A 12,703-nucleotide genomic window follows, 5' to 3' on the forward strand; every position below is an offset into this window, starting at 1 on the left:
CACTGCCCAGGGAGTAACCTGACTGGGGGCACGGAAATCTCATTTAGTGCATATGTTGCGGCACTGCATTGATTGACCGGTCAATCTGCACTGCTGCCTGTCACAGTGACATCCTGATCGGGCACTGTGATCAGCTATAGCACTGACCCAGGTGAGATAGTTCAGCACTTTACAAGGAGGGAACAGATGTTGTGGGTGACAGATGCTGGAGGTAGGCCAAGACTGTTGGCCAGAGTAACGTGGAGACTTACTGCACTCTGCATGCCCATCCTCTCCCTGACATCAGGGGAAGGAAGTGGCCCTGGGGTGTGTGTAGGTATGCCAGATGTCAGTGTATGCATAAGTAAGTATGCCTGTGTAGTGGGAGGTGTAGGGGCGTTAAGCTGGAGGACTTAAAACAGGCACAAAAGCACATAGATACCTCTGATTATACCGCACCAAATGCTGATAATATCATGCTGTAGCTGCACTTTACAGAAGATGATGCAGATGTCATCATTGGTTGGTGGGTTCATTAAATCAATCCATCATATCATAACCACACTGTGCATATGATGTACTGAATCAGTAACACCAGGAAGACATCTCCATGTTAGGAGTAGAGTTGAAGTTAACAGAATATGTCCAGCACTGTGGTGTGTAGCCCATAAATAATAATTGTGCACATTACCAGAACAACATACTGTCAACTGCAAGATCATTTTGCTGCTTGTAGCGTATGCTCATCCTGTACAGTGTTGTAGTAGATCCGTCTCTTCAGTGTTCACTGCAACAAAAGTAAGACATTGCATTAATATTACAGACGTTTGGGGGCTGAAATCTCACTTCGCTGCGGACAATTTCCCTTTGCATAAGATTCTTGTGATTATGTCAATGATGATCAATAACTGCATCATAACACAGCCGCTCTATACAGAAGATGTACTTGCTCTCAATGGTCATTGAGGTAATACGTCACACAATGTACAGATATAGCAAGGATTATTTCTCCCACTTGTGCATTATGGCATTATGATGGGAAATGTTGTGAGATTCTGCATTATCAGCATCACTGAATCTTTTGGAAATTAAGTGATATTCTATGTTTTAATGCAATATTATGGGTGATCAGCCGGTAAAATAATAATAGCTTGCTGTATCTGTAGCCATGCTCTACCCATGATGTGCTGAACCAATGACTGCAGAGAGATTCAGAGTGCTAAACATGACTGGAACGCATCTCTGAATAATGGGCAGCAAAGCAGTGCAGAATAGGAGGTGAAAGTATTTAAAATGGAAGATCCTTAGCAGCTGTGTGGGGAGTAGACAGTACAGACTGACCAAGTAAATGGTAAAAGGAGTAACTTCAACATTACTTGGCTTTGTTCTCCACATTGAAGCTTTCCTCCTCTTTAAATCACTAATACTGATGCCATGTGTAACCTGTACTGAGAGTTATATAATCTACTGGCCTAGATGAAACCATATGATGCAAACAGGATCCATCCCACTCCAGATTCATAGAATTGAACCACCTCAACCTTTCATAACAATCACATAGAACTGCAGCTGTGCGCTACTGCACATGTTCTTGTTATGAATGGTAGTAGATGTGGTCCTTGGGTCTTTACTTCATACTGTAGCCACACTCTACTCATGATGTATTGAATCAACGAAAACTTGCATGGTTCAGATCACAGGAAGGGGTAGAGTAGAGATGAAAATATTCAATGTGAAACCCGTAGCAGCCGGATTGTGTGGAGTCAATAAAACGACAAATACTAAATGGTAAATGAGAAATATACACATTGCTTATCTGTCTCTGTGTAGTAATTTTCCTTCTCTTCAACTGTCCTTCAAATTTTCTCTTTTGCAAGAAAAGGAACACATGGCTTCAATATTCACTTCTGTTCTGCAGTCATCCCTCCTGAAATAAAAGTTAAGCATTGCATTGTTATTATGATAATACATACAATAAACCTTGCTCCAAACCATTTGATGCAAAGCAAATCCACCTCCCACCCACAGCTGTGCTCCTTCTAGAGCATGCATGTCAAACTCCAGTCCTCGAGGGTCCCAAACAGGCCAGGTTTTCAGTAGGGATATCCTGAAAACCTGGCCTGTTTGCGGCCCTCGAGGACTGGAGTTTGACATCCTTGTTCTTGAGCTTCTACCACGCAAGTCATCCATGTGAGTGACACTGTACTGCAGTCCTGGTCTGCACACAATCTACTGAATCAATGACATCACACTGTAAAGGCAATCTACAAGATGTATTAGTTGTCCACACTTCCGAAATGTTACTTTTATGTCCAAATCACTTATTCCCATGACCTGATATTTGTATTTGTTATTTATAGGATTGTCACAAAGAGTTGATGAGGTCACCAAATGATAGTATGTAGAGAGAAAGAGAGATCTCAGAACAGAGCCCTGATGTATACCCACAGACAGATCAATAGAAGACGAAGACATGTTAGCAACAGAGATGGAGAATGTGTGACAGGAAAGTTATGATGAAAACCAGGATAGAACTGTGTTACGGATACCAAGAGAGAGTTTAGAATATGAAGGAGGAGAGTGATTGAGAGCATCAAACGCAGCAGATAGATCAAGTAGGATTAGTAGGGAAAAGTGACCTTGGGAATTTGCTTTAAGCACAGTCTGTAGAACGAGCTGTACGAAAGGCAGGTTGTAAAGGATCCAGGAGGGAATGTGATTTAAGAATGTTGACATTCTAGCAATTAGGAGACAAACAGCAGGAGGGATACAGGGCGGTAGTTAGTAAGGCACATAGGGTGTAGGTTGTTTCTGAGAAAAGGGTGACCACTACAGGCTTAAAGTAAGAGGGTAAAGAGCCAGAGAATAGGGAGGAATTGAAGATGTGGGTGAGAGTGGGGACTAAGAGATGCAGTAAGGTGTGAGGGGATACGATCTAGAGGGCATGTGGTAGAGGGAGAAGAGAAGATGATTTGCTTCCAGCTCTGTAAGAGAAGAAAAAGAGTCAAATGCAGAAGGAGAATTAGGTAGAAGGAGAGAAGGGGGAAGGGACAGAAGGAATCTCCTTGTGGGTGGCATCCACCTTGCCTCTGAAGTAGTCAAATGCTTGAGGAGAAGTGAAGGAAGGATGGCAAGTGTGAGGAGAAGGTTAGTGGAGGGAGTCAAATACAGGGAAAAAAAGACAGCGTAAATTAAATTTGAGTGTTGATGAATGTGAAAAAAAAGTAGTGTGGTTTGGCCCCAGAGAGCAGCTTTATACAGGACTGGAGACATTTTTACTGTAGAAAAATCAAATATCAATTGTGTGATTTCCTTCATAGGCATTAAGAACAGCGAGTGGAAGTGTGATGAACATGTTTGGGAATTTAGCCAAGGGTGTGGGCTAGAGGGACAAGTGTGTCAGAGCCTAGAGGGGGCATATAGATAGGAGGATAGCATTGTAAGAGTTAATAAGATTGTTAGTTTAAGCGGAAAGAGAGAGAGAGCAGAGAGGTTAGAGTAGATGTCAGAGGAGAGTTTAATTAAGCAGAGGCAAATCAGTGGGACAGGTAAGATGGGGTGAGGGGAATGACTGATTGTGAATGATGAGAGCAGAAGAGGTCATGTACAACTAGAGCCTTGTTAGTCAGAGAACGGACATTCCAGATGGCATAGGAGAAGGGAAGAGAAAAGTAAGGAAAGGAATGTGGATTACATTAGATAGGTTAACACTCTTAGCAGGGAGGCAGAGGCAGGGAGGCCCGATGTGTATATGAGCAGGTTCAAGATTATAAGAGATATCCCACACATCAGCAAACATAGAAGGAGACACAGAGATAGGTGTAGAGAGAGACAGAGATAGCTCTATGTAGAGAGAGAGGGACGTAGAGAGAATGAGACAGATAGGCGCAGAGAGAGGGGGCGCAGAGAGAGGAGGCGCCAAAAGAGGGGGCGCAGAGAGAGGGGGCACAGAGAATAGGATATTAAAGAGTGCTTTTCATTGAGCAGTGCAGAAATAGCTGCAATAGAGGTCTGTACAAATGGTGCAGTGTGTAGACACATGCAAAGGTAGGGGAAGGAAAGAGGAGAACATGTGGATAAAAGCAGGAGTGTGGAAGTTAGAGAAATTAGAAAAGTTTAACAGAGGAGTGAGGAAACAGCCAGCAGAAAGAACAAGAGAGAGGTTACATTGGGATGACGTTCTGTGGTAAAGAGAAAATGCTAGGAGAGAGCTTTCAAATATTAGAGGACATGAATTGAGGGAGCAAATGTATAAATCAAAACCTGAGGGGGAGGTATAGCACGAAAGCTTGCACAGCAGATTATAGTCTTAATGTTGCGTGTACCTGTCAGGGTATTCAAGAAGTTAAATTCTCACAAGTGCAGAGTTCATGATGAAATGCTGAATCTAGTCCCCCTCCAATTTAATTTTAATATAACTTTTCCATTCTTCATTACTGCAAAAAGCAAACAAAACAAAACCACATTGCATTACTATTTTCAAAATGGATTGAATGGCATATTCAACAGTGACTGTGTGATGCCAATATTCCCCACTCACTCGTAGTGAAGCACATATTGTACTAGTGTTGAAAGTAGGCCGGTAGAGTCAGGTACGCAGTACTGATAAAACAATAAGTGCCCGTCGTAAGTACCAGCTCCGCAACAGTGCGGGCATCACATTAGTGACGTGGATGAACATATATGGATAAGCCCATATTAAGGCATCACGTGACCAGAGCCGTCACTGACTGGGTATACGTAAAGACGCAGGGAGATGCAAGGAAAGGGAGGGAGAGAGACAGGGAGAAGATGGGAAACGGAGGGAGGCACGGATGGAGAGAGGGAGTTCTTCCGAGCTTCTGCGGGCCTCTCTCTTTCACTGGTGCATGCCGTGAGCTGGTCCCAACATCCACAAAGTGTGTGTGTATTATTGGTTGTATTTTATGGGGGTAGGAGGGTAGTGTGTATATTGTGTGTGTGGGAGTATTATATTGTGTGTAGAGGTGCAGAGGAGAGTACTAGATTGTGTATCTTGTGTAAGGGTGTTGTGTATATTGTGTTTGGAGCTATAATATTATTGGGGAGATTAGTATTGAGGAGGTATTATAGTGTGTATTGTGGGGAGTATTAGTGTGTGTATTGTTTGTGGGTGACAGATGCTGGGGGTATGCAGCAATCCCTGCACTGAGGTCCGAGGCGGCTCTGCATCGCTCGCACGCACTGTGGACGACCAAGCATGTGCCCATGATAATCATGGCCTTAGAGGGATGAGTGTGTCAGAGCCTAGAAGGGGTATATATATAATGGAGGAGGAAGGAGGAGGAGGGAGGAGGAGGGAGGAGGAGGGAGGAGGAGATGATAGCATTGTAAAAGTTAACAAGATAGTTAGTTTAAGCAGAAAGTGAGGAGAGGTTAGAGATAAGGGTAGATGTCAGAGGAGAGAGTTCAATTAAGCTGAGGTATCGAGTAGGACAGGGGTGAGGGGAATGTGAGGTGGTGGATGAGAGCAGAAGAGGTCATGTACAAATAGACCTTGTTAGTCAGAGAGCAGTCATTCCAGAGGGCACGTGAGAAGTGAAGAGTAAAGTGAGACATGGAATGTGGATTACATTAGATGGGTTAATACGCTTAGCAGGGAGGTGGAGAGAGAGAGGCAAGAGGCAGAGAGTGGTGCAGGGGTTGAGGAAGAGATGTTGCATGTACCTTATCAGAACATTAAAGAACATCAATTCACACTGGTGCAGAGTTGATGATGAATCCAGTTCACCTCCAATTCAATTTTAACAGAAATGTTTCATTCTTCATTACTGAAAAAAAAGAAAAGTAAAAAACATTTCATTACTATTTTCAAAATGGATTGAATTCCCCCAACAATGACTATGTGTTACCAATATATCCCTCTCAGTCCCACTGCAGCATATACTGTACCAGTGTGAAAGTAGGAAGGTACACAGTACCGGTAAAACAATACGTGCCGGTACTATGCACCATATGAATTATAAGGGGATGTAAATCTCCCAGTCTCTCTCCATATCCGCAACAGAGCGGGCTCCGGTCAGTGGCATGGATGCCCATATATGGGTATGCTCATATTTGGGCATCCCATGTCACTGACCGGAGCCGGCTCTGAGTATAGGGATATATGCGGAGACGCAGAGGTGCAAGGAAATGGGAGGAGGCACGGTGAGAAACAGGGAGAGACCACAGGAAGATAGAGGGCAACAACTTCCACAAGGTACTTGTATGGGTATAATTGTTTGTATTTTGTGCAGAGGGGGTAATTTCAGATAAAATACAATTCTCCACCCTCTACGAAACAATTCCACTTTGTTCAGTAAGCCAGAAAGTCTTGGTCCCATGTGGACTGAATTTAATGCAAATAAGGTCCTTAATACACAAGTAAAGAATAAAGTTACTTATTCTCTACTGTAAGAAGTGCCACATTGCCCACTATTTGGGTCCTGTGCCCAGATTGTGACCATGCATGGCAGAGGTGAGATTCCCCCAACTCCAATTTGCTACACTCTCCAAGAGAGATAATTGTGATCAGAGGTGGAACTAGGGGAGGGTGTGAGCAGGGTCACTGCCCAGGGAGTAACCTGACTGGGGGCACGGAAATCTCATTTAGTGCATATGTTGCGGCACTGCATTGATTGACCGGTCAATCTGCACTGCTGCCTGTCACAGTGACATCCTGATCGGGCACTGTGATCAGCTATAGCACTGACCCAGGTGAGATAGTTCAGCACTTTACAAGGAGGGAACAGATGTTGTGGGTGACAGATGCTGGAGGTAGGCCAAGACTGTTGGCCAGAGTAACGTGGAGACTTACTGCACTCTGCATGCCCATCCTCTCCCTGACATCAGGGGAAGGAAGTGGCCCTGGGGTGTGTGTAGGTATGCCAGATGTCAGTGTATGCATAAGTAAGTATGCCTGTGTAGTGGGAGGTGTAGGGGCGTTAAGCTGGAGGACTTAAAACAGGCACAAAAGCACATAGATACCTCTGATTATACCGCACCAAATGCTGATAATATCATGCTGTAGCTGCACTTTACAGAAGATGATGCAGATGTCATCATTGGTTGGTGGGTTCATTAAATCAATCCATCATATCATAACCACACTGTGCATATGATGTACTGAATCAGTAACACCAGGAAGACATCTCCATGTTAGGAGTAGAGTTGAAGTTAACAGAATATGTCCAGCACTGTGGTGTGTAGCCCATAAATAATAATTGTGCACATTACCAGAACAACATACTGTCAACTGGAAGATCATTTTGCTGCTTGTAGCGTATGCTCATCCTGTACAGTGTTGTAGTAGATCCGTCTCTTCAGTGTTCACTGCAACAAAAGTAAGACATTGCATTAATATTACAGACGTTTGGGGGCTGAAATCTCACTTCGCTGCGGACAATTTCCCTTTGCATAAGATTCTTGTGATTATGTCAATGATGATCAATAACTGCATCATAACACAGCCGCTCTATACAGAAGATGTACTTGCTCTCAATGGTCATGGAGGTAATACGTCACACAATGTACAGATATAGCAAGGATTATTTCTCCCACTGGTGCATTATGGCATTATGATGGGAAATGTTGTGAGATTCTGCATTATCAGCATCACTGAATCTTTTGGAAATTAAGTGATATTCTATGTTTTAATGCAATATTATGGATGATCAGCCGGTAAAATAATAATAGCTTGCTGTATCTGTAGCCATGCTCTACCCATGATGTGCTGAACCAATGACTGCAGAGAGATTCAGAGTGGTAAACATGACTGGAACGCATCTCTGAATAATGGGCAGCAAAGCAGTGCAGAATAGGAGGTGAAAGTATTTAAAATGGAAGATCCTTAGCAGCTGTGTGGGGAGTAGACAGTACAGACTGACCAAGTAAATGGTAACAGGAGTAACTTCAACATTACTTGGCTTTGTTCTCCACATTGAAGCTTTCCTCCTCTTTAAATCACTAATACTGATGCCATGTGTAACCTGTACTGAGAGTTATATAATCTACTGGCCTAGATGAAACCATATGATGCAAACAGGATCCATCCCACTCCAGATTCATAGAATTGAACCACCTCAACCTTTCATAACAATCACATAGAACTGCAGCTGTGCGCTACTGCACATGTTCTTGTTATGAATGGTAGTAGATGTGGTCCTTGGGTCTTTACTTCATACTGTAGCCACCCTCTACTCATGATGTATTGAATCAACGAAAACTTGCATGGTTCAGATCACAGGAAGGGGTAGAGTAGAGATGAAAATATTCAATGTGAAACCCGTAGCAGCCGGATTGTGTGGAGTCAATAAAACGACAAATACTAAATGGTAAATGAGAAATATACACATTGCTTATCTGTCTCTGTGTAATAATTTTCCTTCTCTTCAACTGTCCTTCAAATTTTCTCTTTTGCAAGAAAAGGAACACATGGCTTCAATATTCACTTCTGTTCTGCAGTCATCCCTCCTGAAATAAAAGTTAAGCATTGCATTGTTATTATGATAATACATACAATAAACCTTGCTCCAAACCATTTGATGCAAAGCAAATCCACCTCCCACCCACAGCGGTGCTCCTTCTAGAGCATGCATGTCAAACTCCAGTCCTCGAGGGTCCCAAACAGGCCAGGTTTTCAGTAGGGATATCCTGAAAACCTGGCCTGTTTGCTGCCCTCGAGGACTGGAGTTTGACATCCTTGTTCTTGAGCTTCTACCACGCAAGTCATCCATGTGAGTGACACTGTACTGCAGTCCTGGTCTGCACACAATCTACTGAATCAATGACATCACACTGTAAAGGCAATCTACAAGATGTATTAGTTGTCCACACTTCCGAAATGTTACTTTTATGTCCAAATCACTTATTCCCATGACCTGATATTTGTATTTGTTATTTATAGGATTGTCACAAAGAGTTGATGAGGTCACCAAATGATAGTATGTAGAGAGAAAGAGAGATCTCAGAACAGAGCCCTGATGTATACCCACAGACAGATCAATAGAAGACGAAGACATGTTAGCAACAGAGATGGAGAATGTGTGACAGGAAAGTTATGATGAAAACCAGGATAGAACTGTGTTACGGATACCAAGAGAGAGTTTAGAATATGAAGGAGGAGAGTGATTGAGAGCATCAAACGCAGCAGATAGATCAAGTAGGATTAGTAGGGAAAAGTGACCTTGGGAATTTGCTTTAAGCACAGTCTGTAGAACGAGCTGTACGAAAGGCAGGTTGTAAAGGATCCAGGAGGGAATGTGATTTAAGAATGTTGACATTCTAGCAATTAGGAGACAAACAGCAGGAGGGATACAGGGCGGTAGTTAGTAAGGCACATAGGGTGTAGGTTGTTTCTGAGAAAAGGGTGACCACTACAGGCTTAAAGTAAGAGGGTAAAGAGCCAGAGAATAGGGAGGAATTGAAGATGTGGGTGAGAGTGGGGACTAAGAGATGCAGTAAGGTGTGAGGGGATACGATCTAGAGGGCATGTGGTAGAGGGAGAAGAGAAGATGATTAGCTTCCAGCTCTGTAAGAGAAGAAAAGGAGTCAAATGCAGAAGGAGAATTAGGTAGAAGGAGAGAAGGGGGAAGGGACAGAAGGAATCTCCTTGTGGGTGGCATCCACCTTGCCTCTGAAGTAGTCAAATGCTTGAGGAGAAGTGAAGGAAGGATGGCAAGTGTGAGGAGAAGGTTAGTGGAGGGAGTCAAATACAGGGAAAAAAAGACAGCGTAAATTAAATTTGAGTGTTGATGAATGTGAAAAAAAAGTAGTGTGGTTTGGCCCCAGAGAGCAGCTTTATACAGGACTGGAGACATTTTTACTGTAGAAAAATCAAATATCAATTGTGTGATTTCCTTCATAGGCATTAAGAACAGCGAGTGGAAGTGTGATGAACATGTTTGGGAATTTAGCCAAGGGTGTGGGCTAGAGGGACAAGTGTGTCAGAGCCTAGAGGGGGCATATAGATAGGAGGATAGCATTGTAAGAGTTAATAAGATTGTTAGTTTAAGCGGAAAGAGAGAGAGAGAGGTTAGAGTAGATGTCAGAGGAGAGTTTAATTAAGCAGAGGAAAATCAGTGGGACAGGTAAGATGGGGTGAGGGGAATGACTGATTGTGAATGATGAGAGCAGAAGAGGTCATGTACAACTAGAGCCTTGTTAGTCAGAGAACGGGCATTCCAGATGGCATAGGAGAAGGGAAGAGAAAAGTAAGGAAAGGAATGTGGTTACATTAGATAGGTTAACACTCTTAGCAGGGAGGCAGAGGCAGGGAGGCCCGATGTGTATATGAGCAGGTTCAAGATTATAAGAGATATCCCACACATCAGCAAACATAGAAGGAGACACAGAGATAGGTGTAGAGAGAGACAGAGATAGCTCTATGTAGAGAGAGAGGGACGTAGAGAGAATGAGACAGATAGGCGCAGAGAGAGGGGGCGCAGAGAGAGGAGGCGCCAAAAGAGGGGGCGCAGAGAGAGGGGGCACAGAGAATAGGATATTAAAGAGTGCTTTTCATTGAGCAGTGCAGAAATAGCTGCAATAGAGGTCTGTACAAATGGTGCAGTGTGTAGACACATGCAAAGGTAGGGGAAGGAAAGAGGAGAACATGTGGATAAAAGCAGGAGTGTGGAAGTTAGAGAAATTAGAAAAGTTTAACAGAGGAGTGAGGAAACAGCAAGCAGAAAGAACAAGAGAGAGGTTACATTGGGATGACGTTCTGTGGTAAAGAGAAAATGCTAGGAGAGAGCTTTCAAATATTAGAGGACATGAATTGAGGGAGCAAATGTATAAATCAAAACCTGAGGGGGAGGTATAGCACGAAAGCTTGCACAGCAGATTATAGTCTTAATGTTGCGTGTACCTGTCAGGGTATTCAAGAAGTTAAATTCTCACAAGTGCAGAGTTCATGATGAAATGCTGAATCTAGTCCCCCTCCAATTTAATTTTAATATAACTTTTCCATTCTTCATTACTGCAAAAAGCAAACAAAACAAAACCACATTGCATTACTATTTTCAAAATGGATTGAATGGCATATTCAACAGTGACTGTGTGATGCCAATATTCCCCACTCACTCGTAGTGAAGCACATATTGTACTAGTGTTGAAAGTAGGCCGGTAGAGTCAGGTACGCAGTACAGATAAAACAATAAGTGCCCGTCGTAAGTACCAGCTCCGCAACAGTGCGGGCATCACATTAGTGACGTGGATGAACATATATGGATAAGCCCATATTAAGGCATCACGTGACCAGAGCCGTCACTGACTGGGTATACGTAAAGACACAGGGAGATGCAAGGAAAGGGAGGGAGAGAGAGAGACAGGGAGAAGATGTGAAACGGAGGAAGGCACGGATGGAGGGAGTTCTTCCGAGCTTCTGCGGGCCTCTCTCTTTCACTGGTGCATGCCGGGAGCTGGTCCCAACATCCACAAAGTGTGTGTGTATTATTGGTTGTATTTTATGGGGGTAGGAGGGTAGTGTGTATATTGTGTGTGTGGGAGTATTATATTGTGTGTAGAGGTGCAGAGGAGAGTACTAGATTGTGTATCTTGTGTAAGGGTGTTGTGTATATTGTGTTTGGAGCTATAATATTATTGGGGAGATTAGTATTGAGGAGGTATTATAGTGTGTATTGTGGGGAGTATTAGTGTGTGTATTGTTTGTGGGTGACAGATGCTGGGGGTATGCAGCAATCCCTGCACTGAGGTCCGAGGCGGCTCTGCATCGCTCGCACACACTGTGGATGACCAAGCATGTGCCCATGATAATCATGGCCTTAGAGGGATGAGTGTGTCAGAGCCTAGAAGGGGCATATATATGATGGAGGAGGGAGGAGGAGGAGATGATAGCATTGTAAAAGTTAACAAGATAGTTAGTTTAAGCAGAAAGTGAGGAGAGGTTAGAGATAAGGGTAGATGTCAGAGGAGAGAGTTCAATTAAGCTGAGGTATCGAGTAGGAAAGGGGTGAGGGGAATGAGAGGTGGTGGATGATGAGAGCAGAAGAGGTCATGTACAAATAGACCTTGTTAGTCAGAGAGCAGTCATTCCAGAGGGCACGTGAGAAGTGAAGAGTAAAGTGAGACATGGAATGTGGATTACATTAGATGGGTTAATACGCTTAGCAGGGAGGTGGAGAGAGAGAGGCAAGAGGCAGAGAGTGGTGCAGGGGTTGAGGAAGAGATGTTGCATGTACCTTATCAGAACATTAAAGAACATCAATTCACACTGGTGCAGAGTTGATGATGAATCCAGTTCACCTCCAATTCAATTTTAACAGAAATGTTTCATTCTTCATTACTGAAAAAAAAGAAAAGTAAAAAACATTTCATTACTATTTTCAAAATGGATTGAATTCCCCCAACAATGACTATGTGTTACCAATATATCCCTCTCAGTCCCACTGCAGCATATACTGTACCAGTGTGAAAGTAGGAAGGTACACAGTACCGGTAAAACAATACGTGCCGGTACTATGCACCATATGAATTATAAGGGGATGTAAATCTCCCAGTCTCTCTCCATATCCGCAACAGAGCGGGCTCCGGTCAGTGGCATGGATGCCCATATATGGGTATGCTCATATTTGGGCATCCCATGTCACTGACCGGAGCCGGCTCTGAGTATAGGGATATATGCGGAGACGCAGAGGTGCAAGGAAATGGGAGGAGGCACGGTGAGAAACAGGGAGAGACCACAGGAAGATAGAGGGCAACAACTTCCACA

At 43.5% G+C, this 12,703-nt stretch overlaps 1 long non-coding RNA gene across 2 annotated transcripts; it reads right to left on the reverse strand.

The window, feature by feature from the left end:
• Positions 1-670: 670 nt before the first annotated feature.
• On the reverse strand, positions 671-12,282 carry LOC142475289 (uncharacterized). Of its 2 annotated transcripts, XR_012790859.1 has the most exons (8): positions 12,174-12,282; positions 10,841-10,951; positions 8,329-8,448; positions 7,213-7,308; positions 5,665-5,768; positions 4,305-4,415; positions 1,787-1,906; positions 671-766 (listed from the first exon to the last, which is right to left on the reverse strand). It is a non-coding gene; the product is annotated as an uncharacterized LOC142475289 (long non-coding RNA). The 2 variants fall into 2 exon arrangements; XR_012790860.1 differs by lacking the exon at positions 5,665-5,768.
• Positions 12,283-12,703: the final 421 nt, after the last annotated feature.

This window comes from Ascaphus truei, unplaced genomic scaffold, assembly GCF_040206685.1.
Source record: "Ascaphus truei isolate aAscTru1 unplaced genomic scaffold, aAscTru1.hap1 HAP1_SCAFFOLD_1134, whole genome shotgun sequence".
NCBI classification, from domain to species: domain Eukaryota; kingdom Metazoa; phylum Chordata; class Amphibia; order Anura; family Ascaphidae; genus Ascaphus; species Ascaphus truei.